Source organism: Heterodontus francisci, chromosome 6 (genome assembly GCF_036365525.1).
Source record: "Heterodontus francisci isolate sHetFra1 chromosome 6, sHetFra1.hap1, whole genome shotgun sequence".
Classification (NCBI taxonomy): domain Eukaryota; kingdom Metazoa; phylum Chordata; class Chondrichthyes; order Heterodontiformes; family Heterodontidae; genus Heterodontus; species Heterodontus francisci.
The window spans coordinates 126984518-127004769 of NC_090376.1; positions in this window are offsets into that span (position 1 = coordinate 126984518).

Genomic DNA, 20252 nt, shown 5'->3' on the forward strand with positions numbered 1-20252 from the left:
GCCTGGAGTGGCTATAAAGGCCAATTCTAGAGTGACAGGCTCTTCCACAGGCGCTGCAGAAAAATTTGATTGTCGGGGCTGTTACACAGTTGGCTCTTCCCTTGCGCCCCTGTCTTTTTTCCAGCCAACTGCTAAGTCTCTTCGACTCGCCACACTTTAGCCCCGCCTTTATGGCTGTCCGCCAGCTCTGGCGAACGCTGGCAACTGACTCCCACGACTTGTGATCAACGTCATAGGACTTCATGTCGCATTTGCAGACGTCTTTAAAGCGGAGACATGGACGGCCGATGGGTCTGATACCAGCGGCGAGCTCGCTGTACAATGTGTCTTTGGGGATCCTGCCATCTTCCATGCGGCTCACATGGCCAAGCCATCTCAAGCGCCGCTGACTCAGTAGTGTGTATAAGCTGGAGATGTTGGCCGCCTCGAGGACTTCTGTGTTGGAGATATGGTCCTGCCACCTGATGCCAAGTATTCTCCGGAGGCAGCGAAGATGGAATGAATTGAGACGTCGCTCTTGGCTGACATACATTGTCCAGGCTTCGCTGCCATAGAGCAAGGTACTGAGGACACAGGCTTGATACACTCGGACTTTTGTGTTCCGTGTCAGTGCGCCATTTTCCCACACTCTGTTGGCCAGTCTGGACATAGCAGTAGAAGCCTTTCCCATGCGCTTGTTGATTTCTGCATCTAGAGACAGCTTACTGGTGATAGTTGAGCCTAGGTAGGTGAACTCTTGAACCACTTCCAGAGCGTGGTCGCCAATATTGATGGATGGAGCATTTCTGACGTCCTGCCCCATGATGTTCATTTTCTTGAGGCTGATGGTTAGGCCAAATTCATTGCAGGCAGCCTCAAACCTGTCGATGAGACTCTGCAGGCACTCTTCAGTGTGAGATGTTAAAGCAGCATCGTCAGCAAAAAGGAGTTCCCTGATGAGGACTCTCCGTACTTTGGACTTCGCTCTTAGACGGGCAAGGTTGAACAACCTGCCCCCTGATCTTGTGTGGAGGAAAAGTCCTTCTTCAGAGGACTTGAACGCATGTGAAAGCAGCAGGGAGAAGAAAATCCCAAAAAGTGTGGGTGCGAGAACACAGCCCTGTTTCATGCCACTCAGGATAGGAAAGGGCTCTGATGAGGAGCCACCATGTTGAATTGTGCCTTTCATATTGTCATGAAATGAGGTGATGATACTTAGTAGCTTCGGTGGACATCCAATCTTTTCTAGTAGTCTGAAGAGACCACGTCTGCTGACGAGGTCAAAGGCTTTGGTGAGATCAATGAAAGCAATGTAGAGGGGCATCTGTTGTTCGCGGCATTTCAATCTCTCTGCACGAAAGCCACACTGTGCCTCAGGGTAGACGCACTCAGCCAGCTTCTGGAGCCTGTTTAGAGCGACTCGAGCAAAGACTTTCCCCACTATGCTGAGCAGGGAGATTCCACGGTAGTTGTTGCAGTCACCGCGGTCACCTTTGTTTTTATAGAGGGTGATGATATTGGCATCGCGCATGTCCTGAGGTACTGCTCCCTCATCCCAGCACAGGCATAGCAGTTCATGTAGTGCTGAGAGTATAGCAGGCTTGGCACTCTTGATTATTTTAGGGGTAATGCTGTCCTTCCCAGGGGCTTTTCCGCTGGCTAGAGAATCACTGCATTCCGATTTGGTTGGCTGTATGTCCAGCTCATCCTTGACTGGTAGAGGCTGGGCTGCATTGAGGGCAGTCTCAGTGACAACATTCTCCCTGGAGTACAGTTCTAGGTAGTGCTCAACCCAGCAGTCCATTTGTTTGCATTGGTCAGTGATTATGTCCCCTGATTTAGATTTGAGGGGGGCTATCTTCTTGATAGTTGGCCCAAGAGCTCTCTTAATGCCATCATACATTCCTCTGATGTTTCTGGTGTCTGAGGCCAGCTGAATATGACTGCATAGGTGTTGCCAGTAGTCATTTGTGCAGTGCTTCTGGCTGCTTTAAGTGCTACGGATGTTAACTCGCTGGGTGCTTTCTTGTAGTTCAACAGTGCAATGCACTTAGTGGCTATGACAGGTTCCAGCTCTTCATTATGAGGTTGAAACCAGTCTGCATTTCTCCTCGCACTTTTGCCGTAGGTGGTCAAAGCTGACTCATAGATGGCGTGTCTGATGTGGGCCTACTTGGTCTCAGCATCCCCTGTGGGAGTGTTTTGAAGGGCTGACACAAGTGAATTTAGAAATTTTTGTAACAGCTGTGGGTGAGAAATTCTGCTCGTGTTGATGCGCGGGTGGCCCTTCTGCTTGGAATGATGCAACTTCTTTGGTCTGAGTCTAACCTTGCTGCACACCAGGGAGTGGTCGGTGTCACAGTCCGCACTGTGGAAGCTGCGTGTGATTTGAACACTGTTTAAGGCGGCTCGCCTTGTGACAATGAGGTCTAGCTGGTGCCAATGATGCGATCTTGGGTGCCTCCATGAAACCTGGTGACAGGGTTTAGTGTGAAAGAATGAGTTGGTGATGCAGAGGTTATGATAGGTACACAACTCAAGCAGTCTCTGCCCATTCTCATTCATCCTTCCAACGCCATAGCGCCCAAGGCAGGAGGGCCATGAGTCATGGTCGGCCCAACCCTGGCATTAAAGTAGTAGGTGGGAAAAGGTGGTAAATGTAAGAAATGACCATATCAAATCGTCCGCCATCTTTGAAGGTTCAAGATGACGAACACCAGGGGTAAGAGGAGGGGACGCGATATATGTTTGCAAGGCCCTTCCGGAAACATGGTAAGAACCCTTAATTTTTCTATTATACCGATTTCTTGGATCCGAACTTTATTTGTTTCGAAATCTTATTTTGCTGATGAGTGCAACATTTATTTGATATGGCTATTTCTTACATTTACCACCTTTTCCTACCTACTACTGGACTGTGAATCAGCATTGTTGTGTTTCTGTTGGGTTACTGAATTTTGGACAAGCCAGATTGATCCCATCTTTGATCTGCTAAAAAATCGTATAAACGAAGGAGTTATTGGATAGTTTTTTTTTTCTTTTTCCTTTTTAAAATTTTTTTGTGTTTATTTTATTTTATTTCATCTTAGTTTCTTCAGTTTTCTTACCCACTGTTTTTTTCATGTTTGTACTTGCGGCTGTTCAATTTTCAGTCCCTGAACACCCTTTCTGTACTAATGCTTTGTCTTTCAGCACACCATTAACATATCTTTGCTGCATGACCTTCTGGTCAGCTATTCTGTGACCTTGTCCTATCTACACCTTCTCCTTTGTTATCTCTTGCCCCACCCCCACTTTACTTACTTATAACCTTTTACTTTTCTAATATTTGCCTGTTCTGAAGAAGGGTCACTGACCTGAAATGTTAACTCTGCTTCTCTCTCCACAGATGCTGCCAGACCTGCTGAGTGTTTCCAACATTTCTTGCTTTTACCTCAAATGTCTATCCAGTTCTTCTGTAAATTTTAACCTATGTTATCTTCCCTCTAGTTTTTTCCACATGAACAACACCCTCAGACAAGATGATAATGGTGGTGATCCTCCTTATGTTGGTCTTGGGATGACCATGAGACAGCTGCATTCATTTTTATTGTGATTGGTTGCTCTTACTTGATTTCTGGTGCATTTACTGTCATGGTGCAGTGGTTTCTGAATGTAACGCCATCCTCAGAGACAGCAGCTTCATTTGTGCCAACTGCACTATGCCCCAGCTGCTGAGTATATGCTTATTTTGTATGTCCATTGGCCTGCGGAGGAGCTTCAAGGATCTCTTCATCTACAACATCTTGGAAATTGGATGGGAGAGCCTTTTTTATATTGGAGCCAAAGCCTCTAAAGCAACTCTGAGTATTCACAAAATATTCATCGACTGTGCTTAGAACTTGTTCAATTGAGGTATCCAGTACACTTGTTATGTAAGGAAAGAACTTGGCATTTATATAGCACCTTTCATAACCTCAGGATGTTCCAAAGCATTTTGCAGCCAATGGAATATTTTAAAGTCAAGCCACTGTTGTAGGAAACGTGGCAGCAAATTTATGACCAGCAAACCTCCACACACAGTAATGTGATCATGACTGGATAATCTAGTGATGTTTATTGAAGGCTAAAAATTGGCCAGGACACCAATAAGAACCTGCTTTCTCTTCAAAATAGTGCCATAGGTTCTTTTATGTCCACCTGAGTGGGCAGATGGAATCTTTGTGTAACATCTCATTTGAAAGGTGGCACCTCCAACAGTGCAGAATATTCTTCATAATGTTATGGAGCATCAGCCTGGATTATGTGTGCAAGTCTCTTGAGTTGGACCTGTTAATGGACAGATCAGTCTCTTTTTGAAAGCAAACCCATTAAATTGAATTATGCACCAATGGAAATATTTAGGTTTGTATCTTTTCGGGGGTCTGCAAAAAGAAAACTGGAAGAACTATAGTCTATTATTATCAGCCTAGTCATATGCAGTGTAAATAGTCTTACCTTGCTTCTGTGAACTATCTTATTTGCAAATAAACAGGGCAAATGTTCTAGACTCTACAAAGTTTAATAGTAATATTTTCCATCATCATTTCCTACATTACAACTGTGCATATGCTTCAAAAGTACTCAGTTCAGCTCTAAAACACTGGAATGAGGTGATGAAAGGCCATATACAAATACAAGGCATTTCTTTTCTTTATCCAAATTAACAGATGACACAGTGCACACATTGTGTATTCCCCCCAGTAATCAATTTGTGATAGGAATTAATTGATAGATGTAGATGATGCTAATCTCAATATAGCAGGAAATAAAGACATAGGTTTCAATTTAGAAGAAACTCAATCTCCTTCTGAAAATTATTGTCAAGGCATTTATAGGGGTGGGGTATGGGGGGCAGCAGAAGCAGTAGGAAGCAAATACCCAAAATATAGTACTCATTCAACACAAAAGCAAAATACTGCGGATGCTGGAAATTGGAATATAAATGCTAGAAATACAGAGCAGGTCTAGCAGCATCGGTGGACAGGGAAACAAAGTTCACGGTTTAGGTCTGTGGCCTTTCATCAGAATGTAAAAACCCAGCTTGTTCTCTGACAACCTTTAGGGAAGGAAATCTGCCATCCTTACCAGGTCTGGCCTCAATCTGGATCAGCATTATAACTTTGGCAAACTAAATGCAGTAAAGTGTCGTTTTGCTTCATTTCAAAGAGGTACAACCTTCATCAAAGATGTCTGACAACTTTGTTTTGGCTAAGGGTGGGAGAAAAGCCATAAAATATTTTTGTTATTATGTGTGAAAGAAGCAAAGATACATTTCCACAAATTTGACATTGTTGCATCATATTTGTGAACAAATGAAAAAGATTTGATACTTTATTAAATGTAGGCAATGTTCCTTTAAATGGTTAACATGTATATTGGTTGTGTACAGGGAAATCGAGAAGGAAAATGCTGAGAGCTATACACTAATTTCTGATACATGCTTGCAAGTGGGTGAAATATTGCATCAAACTTGCAGGCTGCTCTAAATCACCTTCGATTGGTTTATGAATAGAAGTGTTACTCTCTGCTAATTGGTAGATTAAATGCTTGTGTTCTCAGGGTGTGGTGTATAACATGAAAACTTTAGGAAAGGGAAAGATAAGAACTAAAAATAGGTGAGGGAATAAAACATTTTACGTAGTTTTCAACAGAAATACTAGGCACTATTTATAATTTGATGAGGGAATTCTTTTCTCCGAGCCTGGAAATGAACTGTTGCCATGGCAATGGGAAATTATTCAATAAATCCACCCTGTTGTCCTCTAGTTAAAAGTCTTCATATTTCAGCTGGCAATTCTCTGATTACTGTCCTTTGGTCTTAATTTCTGCCATGCTTAGCAGACTGCCGTGTCTTGGTTGGTAGCACTCTTACTTCTGAGTTAAATGATTGTATGTTCAAGTCTCACTCCAGGAAATCTAGTCTGACACACCTGTGCAGTACTTGAGGGGTGCTGCACTGTCAGAGGTGCTGTCTCTTGGATGAGATGTTAAACTGAGGCCTGTCGGCTCTCTCAGGTGGATGTAAAAGCTTTCATGTTGCTGTTTTGAAGAAGAGCAAGGGAGTTATCCTTGGTGTCCTCGTCAATAATTATCTGTTAATCAGCATTACCAAACCAGATTATCTCATCAATGTCACATTGCTGTTTGCAAGAACTTGCAGTGCGTAAACGGCTGTTGCATTTCCTACATTACAACAGTGACTACATTTCAAAAGTACTTCATTGGCTTTAAAGTGCCTTGGTCCTGTGATCATGAAAGATGCTATATAAATGCAAGTTTTTTTTTATTCACCATAGCATTCTAAGCAAGATGATCTTAATAGGAGTGATAAACAGTTAGCACTTTTTATCATGCACTCTGAGGCAGTTGCATGGTTATTAAGTCTTTTTTTTACATTTATTTTCCAGTAATAAATTTGCAGACACACAATGACTTGACCTTGGCTGCACACCTTCATTGAAAAGTAAACAAATGAATATTATGTCAGCTACTATTTGAACGTATTTTAATTTAACTAAATAGAGATGGCAGTAAACCATAAAGAATAAGTCTGCCAGGTGTCCTTTTAGAGAAAGTTCATTTCTCAACTGCTTTACCTATTTTATATTTTTCTTAAAAGTAAGGTAGTTGGTTTCCTGTTCTTTGAGAGCAAATGGATCACACTATCTGATTCTAATTGTGACTGTGATAGAGTGTGACATTTAACATCAGTGTGCTTAACTGATCCAGTAATGTTCAGTAGGTCAGATCATTGTGTCTGATTCAGAGTATCATGTGGCCTGGTGCTGATATGATTTTTTTCCAATCAGGCCAATAACCCAAACTTTTTATGTCTTCAAGCAAGGAAAAGGTCACACCTTGTCTTAGTGTTTTAAAGGTATTTACTTTTCAATTGTAAAATGATAATCTCATCCTTGCAAGCTACAGTTTTCAAAAAGCTCTGCATATACCTTGATGACTTTCTAATTCAGATCTACCTGATATGAATGTTGTTTCAACTAAAGGTTTCCAGTATTCTCAATGTTGCTGTAACTTTTCCACCAACAAACCTGTTACATAAAATATCTGTTGGCTGTATGATTTTAAGTGGGATTCATCCATTTTATCTCACCAAATCCACTAATTTAAATCAACAATGTGAGTCGTTGACACTGGGGTAGCTGGCCATTGCATTATACTCACTTGCATGTAATTTTTAAGCTCTAAAATGCCAAAGGTAAGTGACTGTTCCTACTCCACCCTTTAGAGCTGCTTTCATTTCTATCTCCTTGATTCTTCAAAAACTATTCTCATCCTCAGTGGCATTTCATTTTCTTAGCAACTGGAACAGTAGGAGTGAAAGAGGGTGCCAGTGGGACCTGGAGGAGAGCAGGAGTAAAATGTGAGAATTCGGGGGGCAGAGATGATGGGGGAAGGTTAAAAGTGTCACCACAACTGGGGGAGAGACACGGAGCTGAAAGGTGATAACACAAACTGAAAATTGGTGAGGTGAGGGGGAACAGAGTTGGGATGGTAAGGCAGGCTGAAATATGTTAACGTGAACTCACAATGATGACTGCCAGTGTGAGGTATTAGGTTCAATCAGGGCTTGATCCCTGTGCACTGCGTGCATCCAATGAGACTAGCGGCAAGACCACTGCAAATTGCTCTGCTGGCCTCATTAGCATAAGTTCAGTGATCTGGATGTGGAATTCGCAGTCTCACATGTTGTATGATTGTTTTAAGAGTCATGTCCATTTACGAACTCAGTATGCTCATGAGCAATGCACCAGGATGTAGTTATGTGACTGGAAACCATAGTCACTCTGGAACACCCTGGATAAAGGTTCTTTATATATTGCTGAAAATAGAGACATGGGGCTGAATTTTACTCCCTCCCCACCAATGAGTGGGATGGTGGCGGGGGGGGGGGGGGGGGTGACATAAAATGGAGGGGGAGGCTCCGGGAGCCCTTCCCGATCTGCTCACACCTCCACTGCCACCTTACGGCCACTTAAGGGCCTTTGCCCGCCTCGACAGGGATTTTACCCATGGACAGTCGGGCGGCCGAGGCCTGAGAGAACCGCCTGACAAATGCAGGTGGCTCTCTGACGGCCCAGGGGGGGCCCTCATGATTGGGCACCGTGTGCCTGATCGAGGGCCGCCCCCGCTGCCTCAACCACCCTTAACACCCAATACACCCTCACCATCTCCACTGATCAACCACCCTTGCCTCACTGGGGCCCACCCGATCACCCCCGATGAGGCAACCAAAACTTACCTTTGTTCTGGTCTCCCCGACATCTTCGTCTTGAGGCTGGGCTGCAGTCGTTAGCAGTGGCCGCCACTCCTGGTGGCACTGCTGGGACAGTTATCTGCCGGCCCCCTGATTGGCCGGCAGCTCTATTAGGTGGGACTTCCTACCTCAAGTGGGTAGAAGTCCTGCCTCACACAAATTAAAGCCCGGCTACCCACAAAATACGGGTCGTATCCCTAGGCGAGGCAGAAGCGAGTTCACCACTGACTTTTCAGTCGGTGGCTGGCTCCCGTCCACCCAGGGTTAAATCCCAGCCATGTTCTTGAAGCTTTTGTCTTGTACTCATCAGTACAATTTGCAAGAATACCAATGTAAGGGAAAACAAAAACTTTATGCTGTATGAGAAGAGAGTGCGGATTGGTTGGCAAGTGAACTCTGATTCGTAGAGGTGTTGCCATGGAGAATGCACCAGGTGACTGACAGTTAACTGCCAAGCTTTGTTTGAAATTTAAACTAGGCAGCTTGACTGTAACTTTCATTGGTATTCTTGCGGATTGTCCCGATGAGTGCAAGACAAAAGCTTTGACAACATGTCACTATTTTCAGTAATACTCAAGTTCTGTACTACCAAATGACTATTTGTTCTGTATATAGTTTGCTCTGTATTGTATGTACTCGTTTAGGTGCTAATAAGCCTTCTAGAGATTTTCAAGGAACTTGAATCCACGTACCTCACTCTGTTGCTTAAGATAACACAAAGAAACTCATGACAGCACAGGTAGCTCACTGCTCATAGAGGAGCAGGTGGTGGCAGGAGCAATTGGAGAAGGATCCGAAGGGGAGAAGCAATCGGAAAAGGATGAACAGTGAAAGACTGCAGTTTTCACTTGGAGATAGAGCACCCCTGCTCCATGCTGCTCTGTGTTTGGTGTCAGCTGTGGCTCAGTTAGTAGCCTTCTTGTTTCTGAATTAGTAGGTTGTGTGTTCAAATTGCACTCTAAAGACTTAAGAACAAAATGTAGGGTCGCACTCCAGTGTAGTACTGAGGGAGAACTGTACTATCAGATTTCAGATTTGGTGTCAAATTGAGGCCCATCTACCCTCTCAGGTGGATGAAAAAAATCTCATTGTACTCTTCTGGTCAAGAGTAGGGGAGTTCTCCCTGATACTCTAGCCATTAATTTAACACTGAAACAACCGGTCACTTATCTCATTGCTGTTTGTGGGAGCTTGCTGTGCACAAATTGGCTGCTGCATTTTGTACATTATAACAGTGGCTGCACTTCAAAAAGTACCACATTGGCTGTGAAGCACTTTGGAAAGTCCTGAAGTTGTAAAAGCCGCCTTTTTTTAAGGTCCCTTTGAGGAGCAATAGTTTAGTTGCTGTGAGTCTGAAGAGACCTACGTGATGTTGATTTTCTTTTTCTCTTGTGATTTGTGTCTTTTTAAAAATAAATCTGGTGCTAATTCCCCCTCAGTAGTAATGCGTTAATAGCATACAAATTTCCTTGATTAGCCCACATGCATCATTAGTCACAGTTCTAGTTACACATCAGGTGTAATGGACACACTAGCGGAAAATTGCTTGCAACTGAAACTTAAATGTAAGTAGCACAATGGGAGACAAGTGCACAAATGACAATTCTGATAGCTTTTCAAAAGACTCAGTTGTCATCTCTCCCCATTACCAACCTTTACCAATGCTGACAGGGCAGAGGATAGAGAAAATGAAGGGAAAAGACTACTTCTGTTACTGCATGTCAGCAAGTAACTTTATAGGCAATGGCAAATACTTTCATTTGTACCAAATACAATGAAGATCAATTTTAATGTGGAACAATTAGGCAACATTGCTATTAAGCAGCAATTTTAAGAAAGAATTCAAGTCTCATTAAAACTGTTACAAAATATGGATTCGCATTATTAGATGTTAGATATTCTCTTGGGTACAGCAATGCTAGCTCAGACACTTTCAGTAGTGTCTGTATTGCCAAATTATTCAATAGAGTGTAACAATAGGACCTGAGCATTGTAAACAACAGTGAGGATAACTGTCTCATTAACATATCATATCCTTCCTGTGTCAGTACTGCAATGTGCAATTTTCCCTTTTTTTAAAAGCCTGTGCAGATTCACTTTGTTGCAAAATGCAACGTTTACGTGTATCTTATTCCTAAATCCTCACCATTAGAATGAAGAAAATCAGAGCCAGCTCTTTTTTGTGTGCACATTTCCCTGAACCATCACATTGTTTTATTAGCTGCATTGTTATTTTGAGGTAAAAAACAAGAAATGCTGGAAATACTCAGCAGGTCTGGCAGCATCTGTGCAGAGAGAAGCAGAGTTAGCATTTCAGGTCAGTGACCCTTCTTCAGAACTGACAAATATTAGAAATGTAAAAGGTTTTAAGCAAATAAAGTGGGGGTGGGGCAAGAGATAACAAAGGTGAAGGTGTTGATAGGACAGGATCACAGAGAATAACTGATCAGAACGTCATGGAACAAAGGCGAACGGTATGTTAATGGTGTGCTGAAAGACAAAGCGTTAGTACAGAGAGGGTGTGAATGATTGTAAAGCACAGAGCACTCCAAGCACAAACATAAAAAAACACATTAAAAAAACCAAAACAGTGAGTAAGCAGAGTGGAAACAAACTAAACAAGCTGAAAAACCTAAAATAAAATAACCAAATAAAAAAAGGAAAAGAAAAAAAGAAAAAATAACTAAGCATAAAAAGGGGGACTCGTCATGCTCTGAAATTATTGAACTCAATGTTCAGTCCGGCAGGCTGTAGTGTGGCTAATTGGTAAATTCCTTCTTCTCTGAGCTATTTAAAGCCATGTCAACATTTGTCAAATTTACCTCCATCCAATAATACACCACTGTGCAAGATGCTGTCACACTTTTTTGTGTGTTTCCATATATTTTCCAGATGTGAAGAGAGAAACTTGATGTATAACAACTTGTTGCAACCAGAGAGATGTGAACAGATGTGTGTTTTATAGAAAGCTATCTGGAAAGTCAAAAATACTTGCTGGTAGCTTTTTGGACCCATTTTTCTATGCAACATAGTGTAATTTATGTGCAAAACAATTGATACTGCACTCCCAGCCACCAGTCCCCAAACGCAGGGGAAAAAACATTGTATCTAAATCAATTACTACCTTAAGATATTTGCCGTACTTTATAATTCAGCAGCAATCATTAAACATCCTCTCATCAATTTTGCATTAATTATTATTTTCATAAAGAATGGTCTAAACCTATCATTGTTTGTATACAAATTTTCTAAAACAAAGCCTTTGATACTGAGAGCAAATGCAAAGGATTATGAAGCAAAGAAGATCAAGAGGTTAATACATTTAACAGTTCAGCATTCAGCAAAGGAGTCCAACTAATTGTGATCATTTACATTCAATTCTGTCTCTGGGTAGATTTGACTTTCCAATTCTATCTTCCCTCTTATGGGAAAATGTCAAACCTTTTTTCTCTATATTTTCCCATTGGCATTGTGGAAGTGAGCAGAAAGGTATGGCACTATGCTTAATGGGAAATATAGCCAAGTTAGGAATAGTAGCTTTGCTGAGCTTTGACTTTAAGTGGCAGAAACCACAATGCAATAATTAAAAGTAAAGGCAGAGCGTGTGAGACTGTAAAGACTAGCCGACACTGGTAATTGCAAGGACATCTGTTCTTTATGGCCTGATTGTGTGACTCCCTGTGGTTTGGAACAAATGGACTCCTGTGAATCAAATGATGTCCATCCCTGTGTGAGTGATAAGGAGTGCTAGGCCCCTCTTATCTTCATGAACTGCCACTACTTGATGTAGCTGCACACTGCACGAAACACTCAGGAATGTACACCTAATAGAGATAGCAGGATGCGCCGCAATTACTTGTCACAAGGTCGAGACAGACTCATGATCCATGTAGGGAGTGAGACCAGCATGGTTATTGATGATTCCTATGCTCTTGTTAATTAGCTTGCTTATCCGCTTTGTTTTATCTTGCTGGTACAAAACAATATTTTATTAGTAACAAGTATGTATTGAGAATGGAGTGTATTGTTAACCTCAGTAACAGACGTACTGCATGTCACCACGTGGGTGAAGTCGAATTGTACCGCACTGATTGGTTAAACAAGGAGGTGTAGCATGAATCTTAATGTATAAACAGTAGTACCTGTATCACAAACTTCACTTACTCTGCGGGGGGGGGGACCCGACAGACTCTGGTGGAGTCAGTGCCGCTGTTCTCAGAGTAAGTCCGCTGGCGACTGCGCAAATAAAGTAATTGATTTTACCTACACATCCGACTCGGTATATTTACTGAACCAGACTGAAGGCAAAAAGAACTCAGATTCACTGCATCGTTGAGGATGGGAAATTTGTAGGCTACTGCAGCCATGAACATGCAATTTACCACATTCTGGCAGAGATAATTTTGCTCTTGTGAAGCACACTGCTCATTCTTAGTGGTCTAGTGATCCCATTTACCATTTCAGACATGAAAAATGTGTAGATATAGGAACATAGGAACAGGAGTAGACCATTCAGCCCATCGAGCCTGTCCCGCCATTCAATATGGTCATGGCTGATCATCCACTTCAATGCCTTTTCCCCACACAATCCTCATATCCCCTTATGTCATTTGTATTTAGAAATCTGTCAATCTCTGCTTTAAACATATTCAATGGCTGAGCTTCCACAGCCCTCAGGGGTAGAGAATTCCAAAGATTCACTACCCTCTGAGTAAAGAAATTTCTCTTCATCTCTGTCCTAAGTGGCTTCCCCCTTATTTTGAAATTGTGTCCCCTAGTTCTAGACTCCCCAACCAGGGGAAACATCTTAGCTGCATGTACCCTGTCTATCCCTTTAAGTATTTTGTAGGTTTCAATGAGATCACCTCTCATTCTTCGAAAGATGATTTGCTATTTTTCAGAGGAAATCTGCAGCTGTTAAGGATGTTTGAGACTTCTGTTGGTGGACTAATTCTCTAGTCTCTCCTTTCTACTTCAGGGAATGTCTCTCCTCCGCCAGAATGTACAGCTGAAGTCAGAAAGCTGAGGGCCACCTTGAGGGACATGAGGGCTGCCCAACTATCTTCTGAAACATGGGCCGGATTTTTAACAAGGAGGAAGTGGCCCTGCCCACTGGCTGGAAAGCCAGAGATGAGCCTGCCTCCACCAGCCTTGGAAGCCATGATGCTATTTTGTGTGGCTCAGGTAAATAATTGAGGTTGTGGCTTCTGTCCCTCTGAGGCAGGATGTCTCACCTCCAAGAGCTGCCACTGTTGGGACTGCAGCAGTCCCTGGACCCAGCAAGCAATAGAGGCCAGAGAAGAAGGTAAGTGGGGTTGTGGCTCGCCAGGGCCAATCAGCAAGGCCCCAGCGGGGAGGGGGGCCAAGTCCGAGGGTGAGGGGGTTGTCTTCCAGCAGGGGCGGTTCGTGGGGCACAAAGTGCCCAATCAGGAGGGACCCCCTCTCAGCCCGCAAGGAGGCCACCAGGTTTAACTGAGCGGCCTCCACAGGTGGCGAAGTGCCCATCCTCCACTGGTAAAATACCAGCAGTAGTGGGAAGATGCCCTGGCCACTTAAGGGCGTCAATTGGCGTCAGGGCAGGTGGGCTACCTGCCACTGCCCCTGCCATCCTACCCAGATTTATGCCCATATCAACCCCTCCCGCAGGATCCCAGCCCACTGGTGTGGGGTCGTAAAATTCTGGCCATGGGAGTGGATCTTGTATCTTGCTACTATGACAGTTGTCTTTCATCAGCTTCTTCAAGAGAATTGAACATTTCTCTGTTGAGAATTTGTACCTTCTCTCGTGTACAGGATGCTGAAAATGCTATGCAAATCTGATCTCTCTTAGCTGCAGATCAACCATTAACAATACAAATTATTCTTATTTAGTACAGGGGAGAAGTCCTGAAAAATTATCACATGATCATTTCACTTGCTTAAAAGTAAAACAGCTTACCTGTGCTCAAGAGACCGTTGATAAATTCTAAATGGAATAAATCAACTTAAATATTATATGATTTTTAAAATATATTTTATGAAGTGAAAGTGAAATTTGATCATATTTTCACTTTCTGGAATTGGAATTTTAAATACCAAGTCCTAGTAAAGTAGATCAGACCCATTCCATCTATCAACTCTGAGGTTACCAATTCATATGTCGTTATAAATTATAAAGATATGAAGAAGTGATTGACACAGTTTGCTAAATTGTAAGGAGTATTAATAGTATACACCATGCTTTCAGCTCCTTTCATTAAATGATGGAAGGGTACAAGGAGTTAATTTTCTTTTGACTTGAAAATTGAGTTTAGCTTCGAGACCCAAATTCTGGATGTTTCCAAATGACACTAAATCAAGTGTAATCTCTGTTATCATTTTGAAATAACATCCTGGAATTAGATAAACTTACTATAACATTACAAGTAATCATGTTAAAGACAAGAGGTTAATGTTTGAATGCTCTCAATCAAATCTGAGCTCGGCACAATGCTGCAGCAAAAAGTGACGATAATTTGGCACAAATTCACAGTCATGCTCAGAGTTATCGTAATGGTATCCAATATGGAAAGTAGCAAAAGTTTTGTTGGTGCTGATATGGAAGTGATTGTTTTTTTTTTGTTAAAATATTTTTTTGAGGAATTCATAGTCAAACTGAATAAATATTGGACCAGTTTTTTTTTCAAGAGGGCACTGAAAGAACTAATTTGACAACAATGTATACTAGTTCTCACATGACTCAAGTTAAAAATAGAACAGAAACCCTGGTAACAGGAGGAAAATGTGGGCAAAGAAGTCAGTAGCACCATTATTTGGACAAGCCCGGCAACAGCAGAGCGCACCTGAGAGGGCAGCAAACTCACAAGCTTTTGGTTGTGTGTTTTACCTTCTGGAGTGAGTGACTGATAAAGTTAGTCTGAAGAAGTCAAGGAAGGAGAGAAGACCACAACCCAGCTCATCTTCCAGAAAATCTAAAAAAGAACCTGAGAAGTCCACTGTGTCAATTCATCTCATCTCCTGTCTTTGAAGAAATCCTGCTACATTAATTCTCAATGCCGCCTGAAAAGAATTGTTCTAAAAGATTCCAGTGACCTGTCTACATGCACTCAGAAGTTAGACTGTATGACAGTTTTGGAACAACATATCTCATCTGTGGTTTTCTTCAAAAATGAGCAAGTAATCAGCCCAAGTGCTTTTTTTGTCTGTAACAGAGCTCTGAATTAAAAAAGAACTTTTATTTTTTCGGTTATCTGGTGTGTGTGTGAGTGTGTGGTGCTAAGATAAAGAAGGGACTTTAAAAGTTGGTTAAGGTAAAAAAAAAGGGAACTTTAAAAATTTCTATCTGTGTGTTTATGCTTTACTTCATTGCTAGTTAAGACTTGTTTTATAATAAACTGATAATTTTGTTGTTTATTAAAGAAACCTGGCTAGTGTGTTCTATTCTGGGAAAAATAGAGTATATGATTGGCTGTATTAGCAGGTGGGAAAATTTAAAAATATCTGTTGTGACCTGTGGAGAAGTGGGTCTAGAATAAATAATGCACTCCTCCCGCCTTGGTCGCAACATTGCAAAGGCGGGCGCTATTATTAAGTAGGGAAATATTGGTGCAGATTTGACTTAAAATACCTATTCTGTGAATACTTGATGCAGAACAACAAAAGTATCAAAAAGATTTCATTCTCCAATACCTCAATCATTGTTGATCTTAGTGAATGACAACCATCAGACCAACTCCTATTCTCTGACTGGATTACTGGGAATGTGATCGTTGCACCACAGTAGAAAGCTGTGTGATAAGCAGGATAAGTGCAAATTAAAAATTGACTTCAACCAATTTGTCTCCAGGAGGAACCCATTCTTTATTGACCATAGTGATTCATAAGCATAATTGGTTGTACAAACTGACTGTGACAATCTATTCAATGGGAAGTGGCTGGACCCAATGGTTTTTCATTGGTTTCTAAACAAATGCATTAAAACAATCAAGTAAAGCAATTTGCTTGGTAGTTAGAACAGTTTGTTTGAAATATTAATGTGCAGATTGACCGATGGTGGAAGAGATGAATTCAAACTGTCCAGATATCGAGCCATTAAGGATAAAGCTTAGAGGAAGTGGTCTGGACCCAAACATTGAAGTCTTTACTCACAAGTTATGATGTCTTTTGTTTGTTTACATCAAGGTAATAGCACTAAGCATGAAGAATTTATAACTGGGCAAACTAAGATTTGCTTCTTCCATATTCAACATTGCATCAGGAAAGTCCCGAAAGTCCTGCTTTGTCCTATTATTTATTCAACTTTGCAAGACATGTATTCTTTGAAGTGTATATTAATCTCTTGATTCTAATCGTTTTAAAAGATTGTACTGATGCAGTGCTTTGCTGCATTATTTGGCTTCTGTGTATTAAATCTGTAAATAAATTCTACCAAGTAGGTGTTTAGCCTAACACATTGCTTCATCAGTGCTTTTTCCATCCTTTGCAAAGAGCAGTAACATTTGATGGGCATTTATCAACAATTAGGGGTCAGTTGTTAAATCTGGTTATATTAATCCAAACTCGGCATATATTAGCACAACAGATGTTGGCTCTTATGAAACATGGTCTGCTTATTGTAGCTCTTTTGCCATGGATAAAGTGTTGAGGAAAAATCTCAACTGCAACAGGCCATATTACTTTATGAGATTACTATGTATCTGATGCATATTCCACCAGAATTTGGAGGCCAACTTTTTTTTCCAACTTAGAGCAAACAAAGTTTAAAAGAAAAAAACATTGTAGTGTTGAATCTATCAACAGATAGCAGATGCCTGTTCACCACTTGCCAGTAAGTTGGGTAGTTTACAGTATGTAAAACATGGCACAGTATACACGCTGTTGTGCCACCTTTTAATGAGGCAATCTGCCCTGAATTAGAAAACACCTGGGCATATTTTTGAGAAAACTTGCTATGCCATAATGCAGGGTAATTAATTTTTAATTCAGTTTTGATATCACTTGTACACAATATCTCCATCAATTAGTAGAGTTAAAAGCTAAATAGATTAGAAAATTGTATTTTCAGTAATTGTATTGACTTAACAGTGCTGGCAATACTCAATGAATAAGAACTATCCATAAGGATAGGCTTTGACATATAGATTTTGAAGGGCCTTCCCCATAACCTTGCAGTACAATGCTTTCAGGAGACAATTTAATACTGGGGGAATGTTAGAAGTCAAATTTTTATCTTCAGCTTTCAAGAGAAAATAATGGGCAATGCACACTATCATGAAGACCCCACCTGCCAAGAATGAGGCATATTAATTTTGTCATGTGAACATTAATTATAAACTGTGGCTGGAATGAAGAATTGACTTGTTTAAAGAGAGCAGCAGTGGCTGGAAAACATTTGCATACTAAGAGACAGGCCTGGAGACAATAGAATGGCCCTCTGATCCAATTAACCTAAATGGAGTTTGATCACCAGACACTGAATGTGTAAAAAAGCCAGCATTCCAGGGTGTCTGCTAAGATGGAAAATCCACAACTGCAGGAGTTTGTTAAAACAGCGAGTCACATGACTAACTTGCTGGCCCAGGTTTTTGTTTGAACTGTTCACAGCACAGTTTGTCAGATTGCAAATGAACTTGGAAGAAGACAGCCTCTCTCCTGGCTAGCTCTCTATCTCACACATGAATCTCCGGACCAACTGAAGTCAGTTAAACCTCAAGAGAGAAAAGACTCCTACATTGAAACAAGTTTTAAAGCATGCACTGGTCCCCAATGAAACGGCAGGACTTACCGGGAATCAAAGACTTTACATCAAACTCAAAGGACCGTAAATAAATCCCAGCTATTGCCACAAACATTTCCCTTTTATTCTTTCTACTTTCATGCCTCTATCTGCGTGTCTGTTTATCACGTATGCATGCTAGCGTGGTCGTATCGTGTATTCGTAGTCATTAACCAAATTAGAGTTAATAAACTTCCACCTTTCTTGTTTAAATCTAAGAAAACCTGTCTGGTTGATTTATTTGCCATACAATTGGAGAGCAGTGAACAAGGATTCACTGAGGTGGAGCTAAAAACACAGTGTTTTAAAAATTAAACCCTGTTACGGTCAAACCAGTCAAAGGCTGAGAGGAAACCCCTAGACCCCTTTCTCACCTGGTCGTAACAGAAATTTGGGGGCTAGCATCCTGGATCCACAGACAAACGAGAAATTGGAAGTGGGAAGTTAAATTGATCCCGATCAAAAAAAAGAGAAAGGATTTCAATACAGGTTTTCTTGTGGTTGTGTGTGCTAGAATACTAACATGTCTGCGGCTAAAGTCAGTAACTCCCCAAGCCAGGGTGAAGTAACTTGGGATAAGTGATAAACACTGTCGATGGAGGAGTTGTAAAAAAATGGCTGAGCAGTGTGAGATCACTGTTCGTGACAAGGCAAGGAAGTCTGAACTCCTCAGACTAGTGGCCAACCATTTTGCCCTTGAATCTGAAGAAGCAGAAGCAGGGTTTAGAAATAGACTCTGGCAGGGTATTGCTAGCAAAGCTACAATTGGAACAGGGGAAACTTGAATTTGAAGGGAGAAAGAGAAGAAGAGATAGGAGAAAGAAAAAGAGAGTGAGGAGAAAGGGAAAAAACCTTTCAGAAGGAACGTGAAGAGAGAGAGATGAGGCGGCTTGAGTTAACTAGGGGGCAAGAGAGTAACCCCAGTGAAAGCATGGCCAATATGGAGGATCGCAATTCATGGCTGAGTACTGATTTGTTAAAACTTTCCCAACTAATTCCAAAATTCAGTGAAGAAGACATAGAAGAATGTTTTGTATCTTTTGAAAAACTGGCAAGGCAGTTAAAGTGGCCAGGTGAGACTTGGACTCTGCTGCTACAAAGCAAGCTAACCGGAAAAGCCCATGAGGTTTATTCCCTGTTGCTAGATGAGAGTTCATGAAATTATGAACTGACAAAAAATGCTATCCTCGGGGCATATGAGTTAGTACCAGAAGCCTATCGCCAAAAGTTTAGAACCCTCAAGAAGCAAGCTGATCAAACTTACCTGGAGTTTGAGGGAAACAAGCAGCTGGCTTTTGATTAGTGGCTGAGGGATCTTAAAGTGCAGCTCTGCTTTGAAAATTTCAGAGAGATAATTTTGCTTGAGGAATTTAAAAACTCTCTCCCACACTCCATAAAGACCCATTTCTTTTTATTCATTAATGGGCTGTGGGCGTCGCTGGCCAGGCCAGCATTTATTGCCCATCCCTAAATGCCCTTGAGAAGGTGGTGGTGAGCTGCCTTCTTGAACCGCTGCCGTCCATTTGGGGTAGGTATACTCACAGTGCTGTTAGGAAGGGAGTTCCAGGATTTTGACCCAGCGACAGTGAAGGAACGGCGATATAGTTCCAAGTCAGGATGGTGTGTGACTTGGAGGGGAACCTGCAGGTGATGGTGTTACCATGCATTTGCTGCCCTTGTCCTTCTAGTTGGTAGAGGTCGCGGGTTTGGAAAGTGCTGTCTAAGGAGCCTTGGTGCATTGTTGCAGTGTATCTTGTAGATGGTACACGTTGCTGCCACTGTGCGTCGGCGGTGGAGGGAGTGAATGTTTGTAGATGGGGTGCCAATCAAGCGGGCTGCTTTGTCTTGGATGGTGTTGAGCTTCTTGAGTGTTGTTGGAGCTGCACTCATCCAGGCAAGTGGAGAGTATTCCATCACACTGCTGACTTGTAGAGAAACAGAAGGTTCATAGAGCCCAGCAAGCTGCAGTTCTGGCCAATGAGTTTGCTCTCATTTATAAGTCACTCTCCCAGGGGAAAAACCTTCCTAATCACCCACACAAATCTAAGAAGGACAAAGGGTGGGAAGGTGATAGAAGCTCAAGCTGTCCTGGGAAGGAAAGAAAAGCAGGAGACACAGGGAGCCCTCTTCCAGCCAATAAAGGAAGGTGCTGTAAGTAGGAGTGAGACCCGGAGACCTGTGTGCTCCCATTGTAATAAGTCAGTCATCTGAAAGCTGACTGCT